The sequence below is a fragment of the Harpia harpyja genome, chromosome 4 (genome assembly GCF_026419915.1).
Source record: "Harpia harpyja isolate bHarHar1 chromosome 4, bHarHar1 primary haplotype, whole genome shotgun sequence".
Taxonomy (NCBI): Eukaryota; Metazoa; Chordata; class Aves; order Accipitriformes; family Accipitridae; genus Harpia; species Harpia harpyja.
The window spans coordinates 14,362,259-14,387,233 of NC_068943.1; positions in this window are offsets into that span (position 1 = coordinate 14,362,259).

The window sequence follows — 24,975 nt, forward strand, 5'->3', positions numbered from 1 at the left end:
TTTAGTGGCACCATTCTAGAAAGTTTGATAGTCCATTGGTTAAAGCAGCTTCCTGGGAAATGTGAACTAAGGATTTAAATCTCCTTAAGCTGCAGGGAACAAGGACAAGAACACTAACAATAAACTGCTTTCCATAAAGCACTGCTGTTCCTCTGAATTGAACTCAGGACTGCCTCAAAGTACGGAGCATGGGCTGAAACAAGGTGGATTGGGGCTTCATGGAACAAGCTAGAATATAACAGCCACCTTGTCACTGAAAGAACGTAAATTGATTTCAACTTAGTCTGACTTCTTCAACCAGCATTTGTACCTTAGACTACTCAGGGTTAAAATTCCTAAATCTGATGCACCTCCAGCACACAGATTGTATACAGTATTAAAGACCTGAGACTTCTTTGTTTCTTTATAAGGACATAACTGTTTTTCACACATCACTTCTGCCTTTGCGGTGACTATAGAAAGATGCACTTCCAGCAGCTATCTATCAAAATGGCTAATTTCTGCAATCCTCATCCAGACAAAATTCCAAATAAAGCTTAAGGGATGTTCAGCTAAGTGAAAAATAAGACAATCTTTCATTATGATTTGTTTTTAGATTACAGCTGTGTCACTATGTTTGTATGATCCCCTAGTGTTTAAATTTCTGCAACAACCCCTATACAGAAGGGGTATGTCAAAATGATAAGTGTAACTGTCATTCTGGTTTTATGAGAAGCTAAGATTTTAGTTTATTTCAGCTGTCTATGTACTTTAATAAATACAAATAATTTATTTCGCTTTTTCTGTGTTCAATTTAGATTTTCAGCTGATCAGAGAATGTAAACTATTACATTACGGTACCAGACATCTAATACGCCTGCTTCAGTTAAATGCTGTAGGTAAATCAATATAATATAGTTACATACAGAATTTGTATTTTGTTGTTTTATTTAATTCATTAAAGTATTTTCTTATTGAATGAAATCAATCTTTTCAAGTTTGTTAAATATAAGATACTAAGAATATGAGGTTGTTTGTGTTTTTAGAATGAAAAGTGGGTTTCATTTCTAATCTAGCTAATGGGTTTTTTAATGGTTCAATTTCTCAATTGCTTTTGATGACTTCTACCAAAATTTGTTTCAAGTGAAAATCTCTGGGTACTTGAAGGATACATGCCATGTATGCAAATACACAGACTAAATACATTTTAGTACATTTTCAACATGCAAATTATAGGTAATGCTTTTTGTTTCAAAGAAATATGTATTTTACCTTATATCACTAAATATGTTTAAATGAGGGTAATATCCTTTAAAATAATATATGTTAATTGTGTCTGCCACCCTTATTTATGTTAATTAGTCTCTCTCTCTCTAGAAGTAGTTGCAATTAAAAAAAAACAACCCAACAACAAAGCAGCAATGTTATCTGTGGAATAAAAAGCTACTTAATGCAAATAAAACTGTCACAATCTGGGTCTAAATAGACTTGTGCCTTAATGAGTTGTTTTGACAGTCTCTATTGCTATGAAAAATGGTGTATTAAAACACTAAAAGTATGAAAAGAGACTTGAGAGGAACAGTTCCTCTCACTTTGCTTCAAACATAACAATGTAAATATCTGCAACTATGTTAATTACCTGTGACTTATTTCACTGTCACTGCAAGTGAAGGGGCACTTTTAGAAAGTCTTCCATGGGATCTGCTTAAGACAGTGTGTTGGGTTTGTGTGGCAAGGTTTTGGTAGCAGAGGGGTTACAGGGGTGGCTTCTGTGAGAAGCTGCTGGAAGCTTCCCCCATGTCTGACAGAGCCAATACCAGCCGGCTCTAAAACGGACGTGCCACTGGCCAAGGCCGAGCCCATCAGTGATAGTGGTAACGCCTCTGTGATAACATTTTTAAGAAGGAAAAAAAAGTTGCTGGGACAGACAGAAACGGCAGCCGGAGGGAGGAGTGAGAACATGTAAGAGAAACAACCCTGCAGACCCCCAGGTCAGTGAAGAAGGAGGAGGAGGAGGTGCTCCAGGCACCAGAGCAGACATTCCCCTGCAGCCCATGGGGAAGACCGTGGTGAGGCAGGCTGTCCCACTGCAGCCCAGGGAGGTCCACGATGGAGCAGATCTCCACCTGCAGCCCGGGGAGGACCCCACACCGGAGCAGGTAGATGCCCAAAGGAAGCTGTGACCCCGTGGGAAGCCCATGCTGAAGCAGGCTCCTGGCAGGACCTGTGGCCCCGTGAAGACAGGAGCCCACGCTGGAGCAGGTTTTCTGGCAGGACTTGTGACCCCGTGGGGGACCCACGCTGGAGCAGTCTGTGCCTGAAGGACTGCAGCCCATGGAATGGACCCATGCTGGAGCAGTTTGTGAAGAACTGCATCCCGTGGGAAGGACCCACATTGGAGAAATTCATGGAGGACTGTCTCGTGTGGGAGGGACCCCATGCTGGAGCAGGGGAAGAGTGTGATGAGTCCTGTCCCTGAGGAGGATGAAGCAGCAGAGACAACGTGTGACGAACTGACTGTAAACCCCATTCCCCATCCCCCTGCACCACTGCGAGGGGTAGGTAGAGAATCCTGGAGTGAAGTTGTGCCCGGGAAGAAGGGAGGGGTGGAGGGAAGGTGTTTTGAGATTTGGTTTTACTTCTTATTACCCTACTCTGGTTGATTGGTAAAAAATTGAGTTAATTTTCCCCAATTTGAGTCTGTTTTGCCCATGACGGTAATTGGTGAGTGATCTCTCCTGTCCTTATCTCAACCCACAAGCCCTTAGTTATATTTTCTCTCCCCTGTCCAGCTGAGGGGGGGAGTGATAGAGTGGCTTTGGTGGGCACCTGGAGTCCAGCCAGGGTCAACCCGCTACAGACAGTTCCCTTAGGAGTCACTAATCCTGTTCGTCTTCATTAGCTATAAAAGCAGTACAGACAACTAGCTTAAATATAGATGTCTACATAATAAAACAGAGGAATTTTACCTTTTTTGATTAAGAGTTGCATTTGCAGTTCAGGCTCTTTGTATTTAAGCAGGGGAAATTGTAGATATATAGAGAAAAAAATGTTATGAATGTTGCCAATCTTTTGAAATTGCTTGGAAAACCTCATTAGTGATTCTAAAGAAACTGATACTTGCCACTGTCTCCTAATGTCCTCAATTCACCATGGCTTCAGCTGTGCTGGAAGATTCTATCATTAGTCTACCAACAGTCTGGTCTGTGGTTAAGGTTGTTGGAAGGGAGAGGAAGCTATTAGAAAATTTCCCAAGTGTGTCCTGGCTGAGGAACACAAATAAAGTTGAGAGCTGTGCATTGACCAATGACAAATGAGCTCTGTAACAACTTTGGACACAGTACTGGTAGTTTATGATGACCTGAAGAAAAGGATGCACAAAATATAGTATTCTTGGAGCACCTCACAATAATTATCTGAAAAGACAGAAGATTGTCATGGAAGCTGACACATGACAGGATGTGGCAGGTCTTTAAATGCAGGGTCGGTAGATCTGGAGCTCAAATATGTGAATAATTTAGGTTGATTTCATGTTTAAATGAGAGGTTGTGACCCCATATCATACATAACAACAACAATGATTTATGACTGTAGGAAAGAATTGGTGTTCTACATGATCAAGATAGTTGATGGACTTCTTCCCAGCTATCTGCCAGAAATGCATTTCCTTGTAATAGATTGTACTGGTTCTGTCTGGGATGGACTTAACTTTCATTGTAGCAGTCACTATGGTGCTGTGCTTTGCATTTGTGGCTAAACCAGTGTTGATAACACACCGATAATTTATCTGTTGCTGAACAGTGGTTGCACAGCATCAAGGCTTTCTCTCCAAACCCCTGCCTCCCTCAGAAACCCATAGGCTGGGTGTTGGCAAGAGGTTGGGAGGGGATATCCCTGGGACAGCTGATCCAAACTGACAAAAGGAATATTCCATACCATATGATGTTCATGTTTAGCAATAAAAGCTCAGGGAAAGGAGGAGGAGGGGGGGATGTAAATTAACTGATCTGGAGAGTTAGTTTCATGGTGCTTGTTTTGTTTTGTTTTGTTTTGTTTTTTTAAATTAATTTTCCTGTTTTTTTCATAATATCCATAGATAGAACTACTATTGCCTAATATTAAATTCTGTTTCAGGTGCTCTTCCCTTGTACCATCAGCTTTGAAGTTAAAGCAATAGAAGACATACATTATATTGTTAAGCTCCAGGGATGGAAGAACAACTTCACATTAATTAAAAGTCATTTCAGATTTCATTCAAAAGTCTAGCACGACCCCCCTTCCCTAACATATGATGAAGAAAAAGCTAAAGAAAATATATTTTGGTAGTAATAGAAAACAAATAAAAACAAAAAGAAAGAACGAGAGAGAGGTTGCGAGGGTGACATAGAGGTATTCTCCTAGGGTAGGTGCAGGTAACAGAACAAGCAGTTGGAGCAGCAGAGAAATGAGTGGAATACTGATAGATGTATATGGATGGACATGGATATGAAAATGAGGAAATATTCACTAGTCTGTAACTCCATCTCAAGGTTTCAATGGATTTAAAGCATCATAATTCACAAAGCCTGCTGTTTCTTTCTGTTATAATGCTTATTCATTTTAATCATCAGTCTCTATTAGCGATGAAACAGCTGCTTGCATACTTTTCTTTCAATAAAGCGTAAAGCCTGTATTATTCATGCTTATTCTTGTGCATAATGAAATTTCTAATGTCCAGGCCCCATGTTGCTGAATATATCAATTAATTAGTTAAGTTATCATTAAAAGGGAATTTCTGGCTGGGGTTGTTTGTTATCGCTATGCATGGCAGTGGAAGCTGTAACGCTTCTACTGGTATGCTTGGTACGTCGGTCAGTTTGCACCAGAACCGTATCAGAAACCACAAGCCCCTGAATTGGGAAACATACTTTTGTGGCTTCCAAGTGTTAAAATGAGATAATGCTTGCCAGCAGTCTTCATCTAATTCAACAGCATAGATTGAGTGAAGCTTCTGATAGTCAATTTGAGAAATGAGGGAAAAAAAGTGACAATTGTGTTAAAGTAGTAATCTATGTGTTTGAGAATTATATCTCTTCTGATAAGATACACAATATTCCAAAGAATGTGAAGTAAAAGTTCCTCATTTAAGACATATTTGAAAGAAGTACTAAGCAGTTAGTTAAAGAAGAAATTATCTGTAGTATAAAAATTATTTTAAAAATACAAATTATTAAATTCACAATAAATTTACACCTGTATCCTGCACAAAGTTACGTTCCTTTTACTTTATTGTATATTTTATTCTCATTTGGGGTGTGGGGGAATATTCTTCAGAAAAAACAGTATTCAGGTAAGTACACATTTAATCTTTCCCTCACCTATTCCATATAGTATAAATGATAGCTTCTGTGCATCTGTGAAAGAAAATTCAAAGTATCCTGCAGTTATTTTACAGCTATGGTGCCTGGGCAAACAAAAATTCACCCTTGGTGTTTAAATGGCTTTAGTGGCACTACTTGATTAAAAAACAAAGCAAATGGAATATACTTTGCCCTTTGGACTGCTTACAAGAACAAAGATCAAATCAAAACCTGGGAAATATTTAGTCTAATTTCTGCTCACATTGCACCTAATGGAGATTAAAGGAATAACAAAACGGAATACCTACCTTTATGCACTCTGACATTTCCCAGGAGAAACCACTTTTCACTTGGCCATACTCAATGAAAGCACTTTTAGTTGCCTTCTTGAAACTGTCATTATGCAGGAAAGAATGCAAGTTTTTTCATAAGGGAGCTAATGCCTAAGGAACTACTTCCAAAAACAGAAAATTTGTGTTCTTGTCTTTAATCTGATGTTGGTTTGTGCATTTTATATCAAACACCACTACATCTGTTTGAGGAGGCCCTCAAATCTGTCTCTATTATTACAAGTTAATACCCTAATAAAACACATTTTTATTTTTCATTTTTTCTCTCTCTGTAACCAGGTGAGTATTTCATTCCTGATCTAAAGGGGAACAATTTCAACAGAAGTAAATAAAGGTTTCTACTCTTCTCATACTTGTGTCAAAAAAACCTTGTTAGTAACATTTCCTCAAGTCCTTTCTTGAAGATAACTAAGTTTTGCAGTCCATTCAGCAAAGTATCTCCCAACTCTATCACTGTTATCATACAGGCAGTTCTTGGCATGTCCAGCAGCACATATTTAGGTGTTTATAGAAATTTAATTTTGTCAAAGGTTAAGCTGCACTTGAGTCGGAGTTGCCATGTTTTAAAATTTTTACATTATATGCAAAATAAGAAGAATGGTTTATTGCTTCAGAACAAGGGTCAGCTGAGCTCAAGATTTTTTCTCTAAAAGTTACTATAACAGGAAGTAACCACATTACTCATGAGTACTTCCTGGGCCTTTTCAGCTGGCTTTAGCTCTGGGAATTTCCTGAACCTGGTGTGTGAGGTCTATTCAATTACTCTTAACCGAGCTTTCTCATAAACACTTTTATAGTTTCCCCTCTTGAACTTGTGCAAAATTTTGCATTGGTAATATCCTTTTACAATTTAGATGGTACCAAAGACATTCCTCGACCTGTTTGTAAAGAGATACATCCTTTTGTTTATTCTGAATTTTCCTCCTCCTATTTAAATTCATGGTACTTATTTCTGGTTTTGGAACAGACAGTGAAGAGTTGATCACTATCCATTCTGTTCATGTCACTCACAATCTGATAGACTTCTATGATATCTGTTTTAAGCCATCTCTTTTTCAAACTGAAGACCTCCAACCTGCTCAGTGATTCATCATATGGAAACTATTTTATGACTTTGAGATAGGACAACCCCACCAAAAAAACCCCCAAACCAACACCAAAAACCAACCAAACAAGCCAACACACTATATAATGGGGGCAAAGCATGGATTTGTCAGGAACATACTGATTTTTTTCTGTTTTTTAGAATTTTGGTTTTATTCTTTTCCTTTTAATTTGTTATTTGTTGTTTTTCATCTGCTACCAAAAGCTGACATTTTCATAAACTATCATAATCCCATTACCACTCCTGTGTGGCAGCAGTCAGGTTAGAGTCCAGCAGTTTATATGTGACATTGGGATTGTTTTTCAACAGGTAAATCATTTTTATTTACACTGAATTTCTTTGGCAATTTTTCTTCCTGGTCACTCAGTCTTATAATGTCCTTCTACAGTTCTTCCACAAGTGTGCTGTCATCATTGCTATCTGGAATAGTATTTCTCATCTATCTTTTAATTTGTTTTTCCACATCACTTGTCAATATCTTAAACAGCACAAGTTATGGCATAGACCCCACAGAATTCTGCCAGGGATCATTCCCCATTGCAAAAAACTAATAATTTACTCCTGTCGTGTTACCCATCTTATAACTAATTATTTATCCATGCAAGTGCTTGTCCTTTTATCCTATGCTGTCTTAACTTCCTTAAAAGCTCTATGTGAGAAGCTTGTTAAGAGCCTTTGTAAACCCAAGTATATCTTGTCCCCAGATCTTCCTTACATGGGTTTGTTTCTCTTTTAGACTAATAGCACTTATGTGTCCAAGTCCTTTAATAGGGAAGTCTCTTTGTGAGTCTGGACCCAAAAGCTTTTCCATTGCTTTAAAAAGCACTGGTGTTTTAGAATGTACTCTACTACAAAGAAACTCACTGCACTAAAGATATGTATAAATGTCAAAAGTTTTGTCAATATTTAATCAGGGAACTGAATTAAACATGATTTTCTTAACAGAATCTAATCTTCATAAGTGACAGTTAATACATATAACCTATTCCTTGTAAATGCCTCCCTTAAAAAATGTCTATTTACTGTCAGACTAGGAACTTAAGGGACTCAAACTGAAGGTTTCTGAGTGGAAGCTAATGAAATATTTTTCCTTTTATGTTAAATTAGATGTCAGTAAAATATTAGTTGTATAAGACATAAAAACATAGTTTAAACCGATTTGAAAAATGCAGCACCATTTCTGAAAAGAGTTCAAGCAATACTCAAATCTTCTTTGACTGATGCCAAATGAGAGTACACGCCAATCATAAAACACAAGCAGCAGGAATACTCATCAATGCTGTCAGATTTCCAAGACTAACAGGGCTCCCATGCTGGTTGATGAGACTGAAGAAGTTATGTTAAAAGGATTTGCGATCTTCTGTACAACAAGAGCAACAACAAATTGCTACTACCCTTGGTAATGACAAACAAATATATAAGGCTTTAGTATAACTACACAGCAGAGAAATTCTCCATATCAAATGGTGGACTTGTAAGTTACTGAAGTTTAGAAAGCGACTCTTCCTATGTGTCTGTGGGGAGAGATAAGTTCCCCAAAGCACATAAAAATTATTGTCAGACATTATCTTTTTTTTAACTTCAGATTTGTTAGAAATGGTTTTCAGTCCCATGTAAAATCAGAAAACAGATCTCAACCATAGGGAAAAGAAAAAAAGCATCATAAAGCCTGCAATACCAGGAACATTGTCAGCAAAGTCACTTACCACACAGATATGATGAAAGTGCATTATAACTTCCACTATGAGCAATTCTATGAATCTTTAATTTCCTGTACTATCTCAGGGCCAGTTCTGCAAATGCTTTATCATTAGAAAAGTCCTGGAGTTCAATGAGATTACTCACAAGGGTAAGGCAAAAGACAAGTCTGGTACAGCTTATAAGATCAAGCTACAAATGCTGAAAAGATTCAGCTTTCAAGTTCTTTTGATCATGTACATCCATTTTTTTCTTCCTTTTCTTTTTCAAAAAAATTACAACTTGAAAAACAACTGTGACAAAGTATTTCCATTAATTCAAATACTTCTCTAGTTTAAAAAAGAAAAAAAAAGAAAGAAAGAAAAAGAAAGAAAAAGAAAAAAGAAGATATTCAACAAGGAATATAAAAACAATCATTGATTTCTACAGGAGCTGAAGTCATTAATAAACTACTTAATTTCAAACAAGAAATGTTAAGAAACAAATTAAGCAAGTTGCTATGTGTTTAGACATTTAAAGAGGTCACTGAGGAAAATAATATAATTTTTTAATCAATTACCTAATCAAAGTAGCTGTTAAAAAAAAAAAAACTATTGATATGAAGTTATTTATCTATGTAACTTTAAAAAAGACCATTTGTACTAGCTCATCAGGTCTTATTTTTCAGTAAGTGAGGAGCTTTAATTCAGATTTCTGTATTTTATGACAGCTCAGCCATGAAAATGTAAATGTCTGAAAATTCCATTATGATTTTAGGAACTTAATTTTCCAAATACGATTAACTGCTTTTTTTTCCCATTGGATTTTAAACTATTTACCAAATTTAATGTTCTGTCTTCTGAAAGCTTTAAACTTAATGAAATAATTCTCTTGATATTAAGAGGTAGTATTCTAATTACAAGGAGTAGCACACATGCATTATTTTATTAATATAGCTGTGTATTTAACACTCCTTAACTCAGGGGTGACACTGCAGGATATAGTAGTATATAATGTAGTAAAGGCAAAATCATTATTGAAATGCTAATCTAAGTAATTATAGTGCTATACAATAGAAATGTTTTTTTGTGTTTGTTTGTGTTAGGAGCTAGGTTTATTGGCCTGTTATGAAAACAGACTCATCACTCGCCTTGTCAGTCCTAGAAAACACTGTATTTTTATTCTCCCACCAAGTACTTGCTGTCTCATACAGACTCTAATTTATTTCAGTTTATAACAAAATTTATTGTAGAATAGGGAGAAGGGGGATTGGTCTACTCTTCAGTGAAGTCAGAAAAAAATCCAGTGCTTCAGAATTGAGTAGGTGAACTTACATGAACTGCAAATGAATCCGGATTTCATGTTAGTTTGAACCTTTCTGATGAGCATGTAGAAAACTAAACAGGAAACATATGAAACTGAGTAGCACTAAATTTTTTTCCTTTTTTTTTTTTAATCTCAGGAAAAACAACTTTCTTATGTTATAAAGAATTTTATTTGTTATTGTGATCCAAGTTATTTTCATATTTCACTCTGTCTCAAAATGTGATGTTGAGTGGAGATTGATTGACTCTCTTCCCTGAAAAAGATGCCATTATCCACAATGTACTCTATCCCACTCCTTCATGACAAATAACATTTAATACACTGTAACTATTCATTATATTCTGTAGCTAAGCAATTTGTCTGAGAATAATTAAAGTCTTACATTTGTGAGACACTGTAGGATATGCAATTAATAGATCTGAATGAATGCTGTTCACATGCAACATCAGCTGCTTATGTGAAATGTGCCATCCAGTGTGGAAACTGACTTCACATCAAAGTAATTTCAAATGAATTAGGATTATATCAAAGACAATCATCTGCTTTTTCCTTCTGCTCTGGAGATTTGCAACAGTCTATCAACTATTTCTGCTTAATGCAATTGGAGAGTTGACTGCAGACTCATGTGCGGAGCTTGTTCTCATAAAGATTTTAAACACTTCAGTTTCAGCTATAGTGGGTCAAATCTCTTTCAGAAGTACAGATTTATAACTAAGCAAGCAGAAACTATGAATCCAATTTTAGCTAAAGAATGGGCTGCCCTGTCATCCACGATAAGGCTATGTCCTTATTTCACATATTATATACTTCAGTAGTCTACGTCACTATTTCGTTGAAGAATCTTATTATCCATTAACACTTAAAGAAATCAACACATTCTGGTCAGAGGAACCAGGTATCCTCTCTTCCAGAATATTTTAAGAATTGTGGTGTGATAATTAAATATCAAACTCATGGCAATACAGCATGATTACAAAATAACCACCATCCCTCTACACAAAGAAAAGAAGGGAGAAGAGGTAATTTGGATAATTCCAGCTCAGTATGCAAGGTTTTAAAATAAAAAGGCTTGTCTTTTATAAAGCCAAACTGAATGAAATCTTAGGGTAGAAAAGATGGATTTTTATTAAATGGGTTGCCTGGAGGAGAAGGAGGAGAATAGAGGTAACTGCTTTATAGGGAGAAGAGCTCTTTTATCTTAAAAAGAATGCCGCCTTAGAAGGAAATGAGCATGAATATACCATAAATGAAATTTAGTTCAGAATAAAGAACTGGTACAGAACTGAATTTCTTGAACAACCTTGAAAAATTAGTGGAGGCAAAAGGATATATTTTTAAAATACAGCCAAATAATAAGCGGGTGACATCACCAAGACAGAAAGAGTCTGGGCATGACCCAAGATCTTCCTTCAAATCCTATATCCTGTGTTCCTCTAGAAGACTATAGAAACTATAAGAAGATGTGGACAAAAGCTAGGGGATACCTGTTTGGTATGACATGTATATGGCAAATCTATGTTACAGAGTATGCACTTTATGTTACTTGTCATAGGAAATTATATCACTCATACATATTTTCAACTCATAAACCAAGTCCAACCACTTTAGTTATTATATTTTAATTGGTTTGAATATTGTTGTTGGGTTTCTCCAAACATAGGAGGCTTACTGAGTTTTTCTTATTATTTAGTTTATTTTTTCTCTTATAACACCTAAAAAATAAAACAACAAAAGGTCAAGAAATTCCCCTGCTACCTCCTACTTTTTGCTTTTCAGTTTATACTGGAGCATCTCAAAGCCAGTGCTTACTTAATTTGTAAATCGGTCTTTTGAAGTGTTCATAAATGTACTAGAATGACAATAACTTGCTGAAAGCAGTTTTCTTTTTGCTTGTAGAAGCCTCTCTGGGAGTATTCCCCAAGAAGTTTATTATGCTTAAAGGCTTCAAGAAAGGCATTTTCATGTCAACTTTTGTAGCACTTGGTGACAAATCGCTGCTGTGATGATTTATTTCATTCATTGGTATCATCAGTACTGAAAGAACCTACTATTGCTGGTCATTTTTCAGATTGCTTAAATGTCTGCTGACAGTCAAAGAAAATTCTGTTATATTGCTTTGGTTTGTTTAGAGGAAGGTGGGTTTTCTCAGTTCTACTCTAATACTTCTGATCAACACCAGTTAAATACTCAGTTTTCAAGTACGTTGATTTCTATTCCTTCAAGATAGACAGTAATGGATAAGCAGTATTTTCTCTATTTTAAGTATTGAAGAAAAAAAAAACTCCCTTTCCAGACCTGAACAATTGAAGGCTGCTCATGCACTGTTTTCCTTCGTTTCCACATGGGTCAATATTTGAACCACTAAAACCCAGGTTTGTTATGGAATTTTTTTCAGTGGCAATTATGGTCCAGTCTTGGACAGTCAGACCAGACAGAACTATGCAAGAGGTATCACAAACTGGCTGTTATCCACCACTTTTTAGCTGAAAGAGGAAACCAGCTACATAAATGGTCTAAGAGCTATGTTTGAAAATACCTGTGTATTTCCTAATTTGAACACAGTAATGGCTACCTACATCTAAGCTTATTGTTCAAACACTACTTAAACATGTCATGCAGGCATAGCCTAATTAATCCCTACTGACCATCTTGTCAAAGACCAGGTGTCCATCCATAAGTTGTCTGATTATATAAATTTATTATAGTTCAGCCCTATTGTCTCTTTTACCACCTAACTGTAGACATATGAGAAGACAAATTTTGAGATAAACACTATTTTCTTTTCTGTATCAGATCTCAAAGACCTTTGAAAATTATTTAGCTATCAAAGTAGTAGAACACAGCAACTTTTTTAAGACTTATGGGACCTGAGGGCAATATAATTCCATGACCCACTGAAACACTAAACATTTAGAAGTCTTAAATTACAAACAACATGAAAATATATTTTCTTTTTAAAGTGTCACACTGAAAAAGAACATGTCACTCCTGTCCTGAGCCATTAGTAAGTGTTATGTATCATGAGAGCACTTTCACTTTCCGTGAACCAAAATCTGAACAACTAGATACAACTTGAAGTACTCTTTGTCTTCAAAAAGGTTATTATATTTATAGATTCATAGTGTTACTCACTATGTTCCAAATTAGTCAGGATTACATTGCCAAAATCTTGATTTTATATGAAGTATAGTTTTAGGCAAGAGTCACGTGCTTGGGTCTTCTTGATCACACCATCAGCTGCACCTGGCAAAGGCGCACAGAAATGAAAGTATTTCCACTGGTGGAGAATCTAATTCTTTATTTGCTCACAAATTACATAGTCTACCTATTGTTATACTTTATCTCTTCATTTTTACTGCTTTTTTTTATCATTTACTGTTTGTTGTGAGTTACATGGATTTTTTTACAAGACTGTAGTGAGATTTTAATCTTTAAAACCTTAACTAAAAAAGAATATAATAATAGATAAATATTTTACAAGTTAGTGCAAAATAATGTCCTCCAGCTAAATCTAGGTACCTAATTTTATTGAAAAAAATGTGTTTAAGTATAATTATATGTCCAGTATGCTATTTAGTTTTATATATGCCACAAAAATACACAACCTTTTCTTTTTCTAGATTTAGTAATGCTGTGATCTCAAATTAATTGCTTAACATAAAAAATACTTGAACCATGGTTTAGTAAAAATATCAAAGAAGTCTTACCTTGCCAGCTTTATTTTTATTCAAAAACATCACAATAGTGAACACAGATGCCTATAGTCAATTCAAGCATTACTCAGGCAAACACTGCTCTAACTGATCACTTTCATAGACTTCTTTTGTTTCTGTGCAGACACAGTTCCTAAAGCTTCACTTCTTTCAAATGTATGTGGCACAGAGTCACTAATTATTGCATGTCTCTACGGTAACCTGAATATGCTATCCAAGTATTTATTATCAGATCCCTCTTCACATCCAGGAGCAGCATATTCACTTTTTCTTGTTTCTGATGTCACATTTAATGACATTAAAGTTTCAGTTGCTTCTAGTGCATTATTCCCTTCATTACAGTCTTCTATCTTTTTCTTTTTAAAGTATACCACTGTTGTGGTTTAACCCCAGCCAGCAACTAAGCACCACACAGCCACTCACTCACTTCCCCCCACCCAGTGGCATGGGGGAGACAATCGGAAAAAAAAAAGTGTAACTAACTCATGGGTTGAGATAAGAACAGTTTAATAGAACAGAAAGGAAGAAAATAATAATGATAATAATAACAATAATAAAATGACAATAATAATAAAAGAATTGGAATATACAACACAAGTGATGCACAATGCAATTGCTCACCACCCGCCGACTGATGCCCAGTTAGTTCCCGAGCAGCGATCCCCCCAGTCAACTCCTCCCCAGTTTATAAACTGAGCATGACGTCACATGGTATGGAATATCCCTTCGGCCAGTTTCAGTCAGCTGCCCTGGCTGTGTCCCCTCCCAACTTCTTGTGCCCCTCCAGCCTTCTTGGTGGCTGGGCATGAGAAGCTGAAAAATCCTTGACTTTAGTTGAAACACTACTCAGCAACAAGAAAACACCAGCGTGTTATTAAAATTCTTCTCATACTGAACCCAAAACACAACCCCATACCAGCTACTAGAAAGAAAATTAACTCTATCCCAGCTGAAACCAGGACAACCACTTTGGTAAAGTGCACTAACCGCTTTACTTACAAGAAAAAATTGACCTGCTTCACACAAATCTAAAAGAAGTTCTGAATGCAAATCCCAAATAGAGGATAACATCCAGCTCCCCACAGTAGTAAACTGTCAATCCCCACTGTTCTCGGTAGGTTCTCTTCTGTGGTTCCCATTCAGAGGAACCAGACACTGCCTGCACACTCAGCAGGGTGCCTGGGCACCCGAGGCAGGATTTCTGTAGGCAGAAAAATAGCTTTCAGATAATAACTGCAAAGCACAAGTCTGCTTTCAGGATCTAAATTTCATTCGTTGTTTGGCCTGCTTAGTCTCTTTGAGTATAAAGAAACCTGACAATGATATCTGACATTTTAGATGTTCTTTCTCTCACTATTGTTCTAAATTAAACGTCAGCAGGTGACAATCTCTATTTCATTGATGTCTTAAAACTGCACAGTTAAGCATGTATGGATGTCTTCCATCCTAGACAATATATTTTGTAAACCATTTCTTAGCAAAACTTGAGTGTGGGGATAATGGTGTTAGGTTAGTTGCTTACATGCACAGCTCACTCCAAATAATTGAAATTATTTTTGCCATAATAAAGGCTATAAGCATATACACATAGATCAGATATACCACTGCCAACAAAGGGAGATTAGATATCTATGATTTCAGTCTTTTCATTTTTTTGTAAAGATATTTTGAAAGAACAATAATCTAGTACAAACTTGTTTGCTTCATTTGCTTTCTTCTACTTCACCTTTATTTAGTTTGATTTTGGTTTTGTGGCACATTTGAAAAACTGAAGCAACCTATTCATTAAAGGCCAGTATAGTTTCCAGTTCTTAATCTTTGTCTTGTTTTTTCTTTTTAGGTCTTTTCTCTTTTTGCATTCTATAATGATCTGCAAAAATACTTTTATCCCTCATTTTCTATAATAAACTGAAGACTACTTGCTTATTTTGCTGTTAGGGGGACTCTAATAATAATATTTCCTCTTTAAATTTGTAATGTAGGTTGGTAAATTCATAATTTCTATGCAATTCTATGTTGATAATCTTAACCTTAGGCTACAGAAATTCCATTCCAAACAGCAGAACTAGTAGTTGTAGCCTCCTTGCCATTTGAGGGTCATCAAGTTTAATTCTCTGAATGTTTGAAGTTTTGTTTGTTTAACAGATATGCACAATACTTATCGCTGATTTCACTTCATTGTTAAATGAGGTGGGTTGACCCTGGCTGCATGCCAGGTGCCCACCCAAGCCATTCCATCACTCCCCCCTCAGCTGGACAGGGGAGAGAAAATATAACAAAATGCTTGTGGGTCGAGATAAGGACAGGGAGAGATCACTGACCAATTACCGTCACAGGCAAAATAGACTTGACTTGCAGAAATTAATTTAATTTCTTACCAATCAAACCAGAGTAGGATAATAAGAATTAAAACAAAATCTTAAAACATTTTCACCCCAACCCTCCCTTTTTCCCAGGCTCAATTTCACTCCCAAATTCTCTCCCTCCTCCCTCCAAGCAGCGCAGGGGGATGGGGAATGGGGGTTGGGGTCAGTTTATCACACGTTGTCTCTGCCCCTCCTTCCTCCTCAGGGGGAGGACTCCTCACTCATCCCCTGTTCCACTGTGGGGGTCCCTCCCACGGGAGACAGTCCTTCACAAATTTCTCCAATGTGCGTCCTTCCCACAGGCTGCAGTTCTTCACGAACTGCTCCAGCATGGGTCCCTTCCACGGGCTGCAGTCTTTCAGGCACAGACTGCTCCGGTTTTCTTTTTATTGGTACCTAGTGTTTGCAGGCATCTGTGGAAGTGTTATTTGAAACTTTCCTCTCTTGTCTTACATGTGTGAAAGACTTTCATCTCTGGTCAACATTTTAGCATTCTGTTCTTCCAACTCACTATTGCTTTACTTCTTTTTACTCACGATATCATGAAAGGTTGAACAATTGTTTGGCACAAGGTATATGGTGTCATTCTGCCTCACTCATTGCCTTACATTCCACTACAAAGAAAAACGGTGGATTCTACTGTTTATCCCAGATTTCCAAAAACAAGCCACTTAAATATCCAAGTTTCTAATACAACTTGTTGCAAACCAGTTTCACTGAAAATCTGTGGCTAACCAGCAGCAATGAACACTAGCTGACTTAGAAATGTAGTAATTCATTCAACTTCTCAGAAAGTATTTTAGTTACACACCATCGACTCCCATCTTGAGGATTGTCTAGAAAACTGTTATCAAGTTAAAGAGGCTAGGAAGTTGAAGGAGCTCAATGGCATGAGTGCATGGAAGCTTTGTGTCTGGACTCTGGCAACAGTAATAGTATCTCCGAATAATGGTTTTTTTCAAGAATTTTTACCTCCAGAAAAACAAGTGATGTTAATACAAGCCATACTGTGTAGAGATACCAATACTATTTCTAAACAAGATAGCTCATATACCAAAATAAGAGTAATCAGATGATTAGTGTGGTGTTCAGCTGTGGAGAACTAATCCTATAGTTAGTGTAATATTACCTTAACAAGGCTATACTGTTTCTGAATATCAAATGTCTCATTAAATGCAACAGGTAACATTACACTGTGCTATGAGCTAGAAGCTACATTAATATTGGCAAATAACATGAAAGTGCCCCTCCTCTGTCTCTGACGGCAGCACACCGGTGTCAATAGGACCAAGCTATCCTCCTCCTCAAAGTGAGGTGGCCTGTGGGGAATGATCCCCAAAAAGTGTTATCCCAAACACCTTCCAGGCATTGCCCAGGGCAATGTCAGTGGTGTGAGTCAAAAGTGTAATAGGGACTGGGCTGAAAATAAAGTGACCTAGGTAAACGCAAGCTAGCATTTGACCCTGTGCCCTGGCCCTGTTAGCTCACTAGTATAGATATATCCATGCATCTTCTCACATTATTTCCAAGCCTATGTTACATCAAGCTTGCAGCCTCAAAAAAAAGTTCTCACAGTTTATAACCTGGCGTGCTTTGTACTTGGGCATACTCCCAGCATGGTATCTATTTATTTATTTGCTTTAAAGTTCTTTTTTTTTCTTTTTTTTCTTTTCTTTTTTTTTTTATTAATTACTAGGCCTCTGAACTTACCAGCTAACACAGTATTGTCCTAAGTTTTATTTGGAACTTTAATTGGTGTTTTGCCATGAATGTACTTGTGTATTCTAGTTACTCTTCTCCTGCCTGTCAGCTCACCAGTTCTTTAATCAATTTTTTATTATGGTAAGGAGACATTTATCTATTGTGGCACATTATTCTTTGTGTCCATATTATGTTTGTACCAGGGTTTCTCTTTAAAGAACACTCTTTAGAAAAAGGAAATTACATAGTACGGTATTTTTATTAGGCAATTTTCTTTTGGATATTGATTTTACTCTCCATGATTCTGCTTGTCTTCCCTTTTGTGCATATTCTCATATTCATGTCTTCCTTCTCAAATACTTTCTGTCTTTTTCATATTCAGCTCACTTTTGAAGTCCATCACTCTTTTTAGATTGAAGCCTTGTTTTATTTTTATTTTTCTGTATTTCTGCTTCTCATTACTTGTGTGGTATTTAATCATTATTTTCATGTGATATTAAACACAGAGTTAAGCAAATAATTTGTAATTTTTCTAAGTTGCTGAATTTGTTTGTAAAAGAATGAAAAGAACAAGCAAAATATTTTCCCTAAGGTTGGTCTTTCTAAAGCAGTGTCTGAAGGCCAGTGAGATCAGGACAGTGCTTTGACTGATCAGTGTGCAACAAATCTAATCAGCCTGTCTCTGTTGGCTAAATTACTGACTTTAGTTACTCAGAGAGAACATCAATGGAAATTGCAGCAATGTTTCTAACAGTTGGAAGCTAAAAAAATAAGATTATGCTAAAGGAAGAGCTGTTATGCACACCAGGAGCAAAAATCAAAATTACTCCTTTGCTTTATTCTGTACAATGAACTTGAAATTATGACCAATTATAATTCTGCTTAGGCTGAGCTTTCTTTTTTGTTGCAGCTCTGGAGGATAGGAATAATGGACAATTACTAGGGCAGATAGTGAGTTTTAAAAAATAATTCATCATATTTTACTTTACTAAACATCATTAGTGAACCCTCCTGTTTATTGGAAGTTAGTGAGGTCTGTACACACCTATTCTGGCTTCTTTCACAGCAAGGAGAAAGAAAAGCAAGGAAACTGTGTATGAACTATACTTATCTTCCCATAAGAGTGACTGAGAAATAGATAGAACAAGACTGCAGAGCTGTGACCCTGTATCAAAGAACTGCTATTATGTTCAACAAAAGCTTTACCAGCCAGAAGGGATACTGTACTGTAACATCACATTTTCTGTGAATGCCCCAGTGCTACTGCCTCATGCACAGAGCTTATTGACACAATCATATTATCTCTCCAGTTTTTTGTTCAGCTCCTGTTGATAGTAAACTTAGCCTCCCAGCCAGCTCAAATCAAAAAAAAAGAGTTATCCACGTGCAAAATGTAGCAGCTCCCTGCATGGAGTCCCAATTCAATATGAAAAATCCCCACCAGGTGGAATTCTGTGGGTGAAAATGACAATGATGTCCTCTTCTGATGGCACCTGTGAGGGCATCTTCCTGCCATCCACAGACTGAATTAGGGCTACTAGATGGTCATCAAGATCCTGTGTTATGATTATTTTTTTCCAAATAGGTTACAAACACCTCTGATTTATCTGTCGATCCCCCTGAAAGTCTTAGTCATGTCGCACAGCCTTATATTATCTCTCTGACAGCTGTTGGCTGCAGTCCTGAAGGATGTTAAGGAAGCTGTTAAACAGAGAAGATTCTATAGAGAAAAAACATTGTTTTCTTTATTTATTATTTTGTTTCCTTTTTATTTTATCTTTATTACTGAGCTTACTTCAGTTTAGTTAACTAAATTAACATACATACAGATATACATAGAAAGAAAGACCTGGTATGTCTCACATGTAAGGTTGAATACTCTCTACTACTAATCTATACAATTCTATGTCATGCACCTACTACCTAATTAAAGACTTTCTTGCCAGAAATGTTATCTGTATGTGTCATAAGCTAGTTTCTGACAAAATGGAAGAATATGAGCTGACAGCTTTTAAAATATATGGAGAATACTCTCTACAGTACCAAAGCCAAAGAAGCAAGATGTTTTTATAGAGGACACTTCTGCAGCTTTAGAGGTGACTTCAGGAACTAAAATTTCAATTATTGTGGTCTACAAGAAGTAGTAAATAGTAGTGTATAGAGCTTATGCTTATACAGAATTAAATTCATTTTGCACAGTCTCATGGAAAATTTACACCCCACTTAAGCCCTTAACAGGGTCAATGTCACCTGAAATATTCATGAAGCCTGGAAATGTATTTCTATTATTTATTATAAATGTTTCACTAAAGCTTAGCGACCCCAATGTGCCATAAATCGAACACATGTTTAATAAAGTTTCCTTCAACAATACATAATTAATATTAGTGACTATTGTCTTGAGAAGGCGTTCTTTCATTTGCATTAGGTAAATATTGTGAAAAGAACTTAAAAAGTCAGGAAATGAAATTACCAAGATAGCCACCAAGTTAAAAAGTTCTTGGAAATGCTGTTTCTGGGGGGTTTCCTTGTTTGTTTTTAAAATAACTATTCTGTGCAAACGCTGAATAACAATGAGAATGCACATCTGTACTGGTTTTGGTTGGGATAGAGTTCATTTCTTCACAGTAGCTGGTATGGGGCTGTGTTTTGAATTTGTGCTGAAAACAGTGTTGATAACACAGGGATGTTTTAGCTATTGCTGGGCAGGGCTTACACAGAGCCAAGGGCTTTTCTGCTTCTCACCCCACCCCACCAGCGAGGAGGCTGGGGGGGCACAAGGAGTTGGGAGGGGACACAGCCGGGACAGCTGACCCCAACTGACCAAAGGGATATTCCAGACTGTATGACGTCATGCTCAGCAATAAAAGCTGGGGGAAGAAGGAGCAAAGGGGTGACATTTGGAGTGACGGTGTTTGTCTTCCCAAGTCACTGTTAGGTGTGATGGAGCGCTGCTTTCCTGGAGATGGCTGAACACCTGCCTGCTGATGGGAAGTGGTGAATGAATTCCTTGTTTTGCTTTGCTGGCGTGCACGGCTTTTGCTTTACCTATTAAACTGTATTTATCTCAGCCCACAAGTTTTCTCACTTTTACTCTTCTGATTCTCTCCCCCATCCCTCTGGAGATGCAGTGAGCGATCGGCTGTGTGCGGCTTAGTTGCTGGCTGGGGTTAAACCATGACAACATCGAATTGGATAATGACAGACAGATAACCATTCACCATCTAACCAAACCTAGAATGAATATGGATTATTTGCAATATTAGTCCTCTTTCTGGTTATTTGAAAAATTATGAAGTGCTTTTTGTGCTTTTACTAAATGTAACTGTATGTTATTTTTCTTTGTTGTAAGCAATGATAATATATTGTGTCTAATGGAAGCTCTTTAAAATATTCAGAAAGTCTCAGTTTTCAAGATAGTTTTCATTGATGTATTTAATGCAATTAAAAGCTCACAAAATATTATATAATATGTAGCCACTAATTTACCGTCTCTAACCTTAAAAAAAAAATTTTTAATATTTGCACCATCCGAAGTATATATACAGCAATCAATATATTAAATAGTGTCATACAACTTTATAGTGTGATGACATAAGGTATTCGAGTTATTCAGTAACCACCTGTGTAGAGATTCTTGACTGCAATGGAAACTATAAAACAAGAGACTAGATAGATTATATTTTTGATAGGGTACACAGTGACAATGAATATGCAAAAGGAATTTGAATGTATATTGTAACACACCTTTCAGTAACTTCTTCCTGTCAATGAGCCTTAGGTAAAAATAAATACAATAAAAATGATTGAACTCAAATTCAATAATTTAAAATAATTAAAGAAAAACATTTGATTGTTCCAATCAAATTTTTGCTTTAGGCTTTGATTTTTTTTAATATATTTTTCACTTTCCACTGCACTTTAAGATGAGGATTTTCTTTTTCATTCTTCAAAGACTTAGAAGGTCAAGAATGTTATTCTTTGGTATAACAAATTATACATTTTGTTAATTTTCACACGGTTTAATGTATGCATATTGTGCTTTCCATTTGGTAAAAGGCTGTGGTTCAGGAGCAGAGAGGAGTTCTGCCTGATTGCTGTGTGCTGGCTGCTACACATGGCTCCTGTGAAACCTTCTTAAAGGAAGGAAGGCTTCCCCTGTAGCAACTAAGCAAACCACTGGAGAAAAAACTTGAGTTCAGAGTGGAGAAAGAGAAGAGAGAAAACAGTAAGCAGTGAAAATGAAAAAGTTACAGGGCTAGAAAGGAGCAGGAGACTGGAAAGGAGGAAGAAAGAAGGAATTAGAAGGGAGCAGGACATGTAAGCCCCAGCCAAGTAGGAAAAAAATGGGTTTTGGAGGTACACAAAAGAGACTGAATGGAGTTTGTTGCTAGTCAGAATCTGTGGATTGGCAGCAAAACTAGACAGAAGGAAAAATTGGACACAGTAGCAGGAAAGAATTTATTTATAGACCCTTTGTTAGTATTCTGCTTTACCCAAAAGAACTTATTTCCTTCTATTTGTAAACACTTATTCTTCTAATGTCTATTTCACAAATATCTAACCTCAGAGATTTAAACCCCTCTCTGGTATTCTTGAGATGTTTTCTTTAAAATAGTGGGGCAGACTGTTTCACCTCACAGCTCTAGGAGACATGAATTTCCATGCAGTATGCACTGAATTAAAATGTAAGTAGTGAAGTTCTGATTGTTATGGAAAGTATTCTTTTAACATGATATGGAATTAGAATATAAGTAACATCACTTTTTCTTCATTTTCTTACTTTTTAAAATATAGATAATTTTATTCTGAGCTGAATAACTCTTCTGGAACATATTAACTACTTTATTTGAATAAGGGCACCAAAAAACATTATCTATGAATGCTGTAAGTGATATATGGGTATAGCAGCCACTCTGATATTTTCCTTATTGTTTGTTTTCTGTTTAGAAGGTGGCACTTGATCTAAAAGGTGGAATTGGTTGTGTCAATCAAGCTGGTCCACAGTTTTAATGAATGCCAGTTCATAAGATGTTTGCATGATTAAAAAAGATAACTGCTTTAAATAAAAATTGCTTTAAAGCTCAAAGGAGTTGAACATTTCTTCTTTGGAGTCACTAGAGAGTCTTAAATTAGTTTTTCACTCATCAGCAACCAATAATAAAGTTGAGCTATGGAAATTTGTTACACTGTTTACCAATAGGCATTTAAAATATCTCAGAAAATAGCCTTTCACTGAAACTGTCTCTCACTTTACTGTTTCCTCATTCAGAAACTCAAACAGTCAAATGTGATAGCACAGCAAGCTGGCTCATTCGTATCACTCACAAACTGTCACTAACAGTAAACAAATTCTTGACTTTTTTGGTTTTGTTGGACCATTTCCATTTATCATAATACTTTATTAAAGAATTGGGTTAATCCAAAATATATTTTTGTGGGGAAAAAAACCCACCACCCCTCACTGCCCCCCCAAAAACCCAACCAAACAAAAATATGACCACAAACCCACAACAGGTGATATATCTGAAAGAAAAACACAATAGAGGAGTAGGGTATACATGCCTTACAGTATGCTTTCTGTTAAATCAAATGGTGAACCAAACGCTGATAAAGAAATAAACAGTGAAATCAGCTCTAGTGAGCTTCTCCCAATGTCATTAAATAGAAAAAACAACTCATTCAGGATAGGTAAAATAAAGCTACAGCATTAAAAAAAAAAAAAGAAGAAGAAGAAAATTGAATACCATACCTGGCAGCATAACTTGTCATATGCTAAAAATGTAGTAGCACATATTGGAAATCTTTAATCTAAATTTATAATGATTAATAATTGTTACTGTGTACTGCTGAAGACAGCTCATGTCAACCAGAACATATAAAATGTGTTGCTGGGCCAGTTTTGACAAAGCTAGATTTGAAATGGTAGATTTTGTTCTCGGATATTTCATTACACTCTTCTCACAGCTGTAAAAGATGAAACAGATGACAGGATGTGATTCTCCTTACTTCTGCTGCTTTGTGTGAGTGGGTAATGCCACATAAAGTAAAACAAGATGGCTTTAATATATTCTGCTAAACGGTGATTACCAAAGTTTGCTCCATTTAAGTCGTCTTGCTCTGCAGGAAGTAAAGCCTTCTGACAGCTGTCTGTTTCTAGGAAGCCATCGGCCAAAGCCACTTTCTTGTTTCCAGTTTATCATCATTGTTTTTGCTGAAAGCCATGCAGTTTAGCAGAATAATAAGCCACAGAAGCATATGCCCCTTGACAACCCAGTGTTGCTGATAGAAAACTGAATTGATAAGTATGATTCCCTGGGGAAACCTCAAACACCTGCAGCTCCAGGTGTCTCCTCAGAAAGATGTGGGTTATGACAAAATCACTCAGTTACAGGACAATCTGTCGAAGACGTATTGAAGAGTTTTGATTTAGTTTAATCTTTTATGACTTTGTGGCTGTCATTTTGGCCTCTAGTTTTATTATGAAACTTCAGCAGTGTGAGATTTTGTAATTTTTTTGGTTTATATACTATACCTATTCATTTCTTAGAGACTACTAGATGCAAGGGACAGCTGCCATTTTCTGAGTTGATTCCCTATGTTGCACAGAAATATATTTTGCACTAAAAATAGTTTGTTCTTTTTACTTTTGTTTTTTCTTGGTATGAAAGAAAAGTCTGAGAACAAGATGTAATTTGAATGCATGGGGAAAAAAACCACAAACAAAATCAAAACAGACTAATCCTGTTGATGTTTTATAACCAGTTAGGAAACAATAGGGATTGGAACTAAATGACAGTTAGCCTGTCCAAAATGCCAAAATATATTAGACAGATGGTTTCCTTCGGAGATATAGAAAATCAAATTAAAAGTCTTTACTGAAGGTTTCAAAATAAACCATACTCCATTAACTCTTTTATGGAGAAGAACTGTTTTCAGTTGCTCATTAAAAAATCCTGTGCAATTTATTATAATAGTGTTTTCATTTCATCAACTGAATTTCTTGAAGGAAACTTATCAAAATAGATTGCCAAGTTATATTAACTTAATCCAAGAGACTTAATCATCTCTATATTTCCCTTTCTGACTGTAAATCCTCTGCTAGATTTAATCTCCTAGAGGATGCAGTGGTAGCAATTTTTTTCTCCAACTGTTGCACACACACACACAAAAAAAACGCTGCTCAACTGAGTCTTCCAGCAATGCTCCATTGCTTGATCAACTGAATACACCTCTATAGCTGTAAGTTGCCACATAGGCTGCAAAGCAACATATTTCACAAGAAATCTCACTGACATCAAGGTGGAAATTTTAGTGCATTTGATTAATCTTGTTTCAAAGGAAATGCTCTGACAATCCATGATTTATTTGTTCTGGAATATAAAGAAAGCAGATTTTCTATTTTCCATCATAACAACT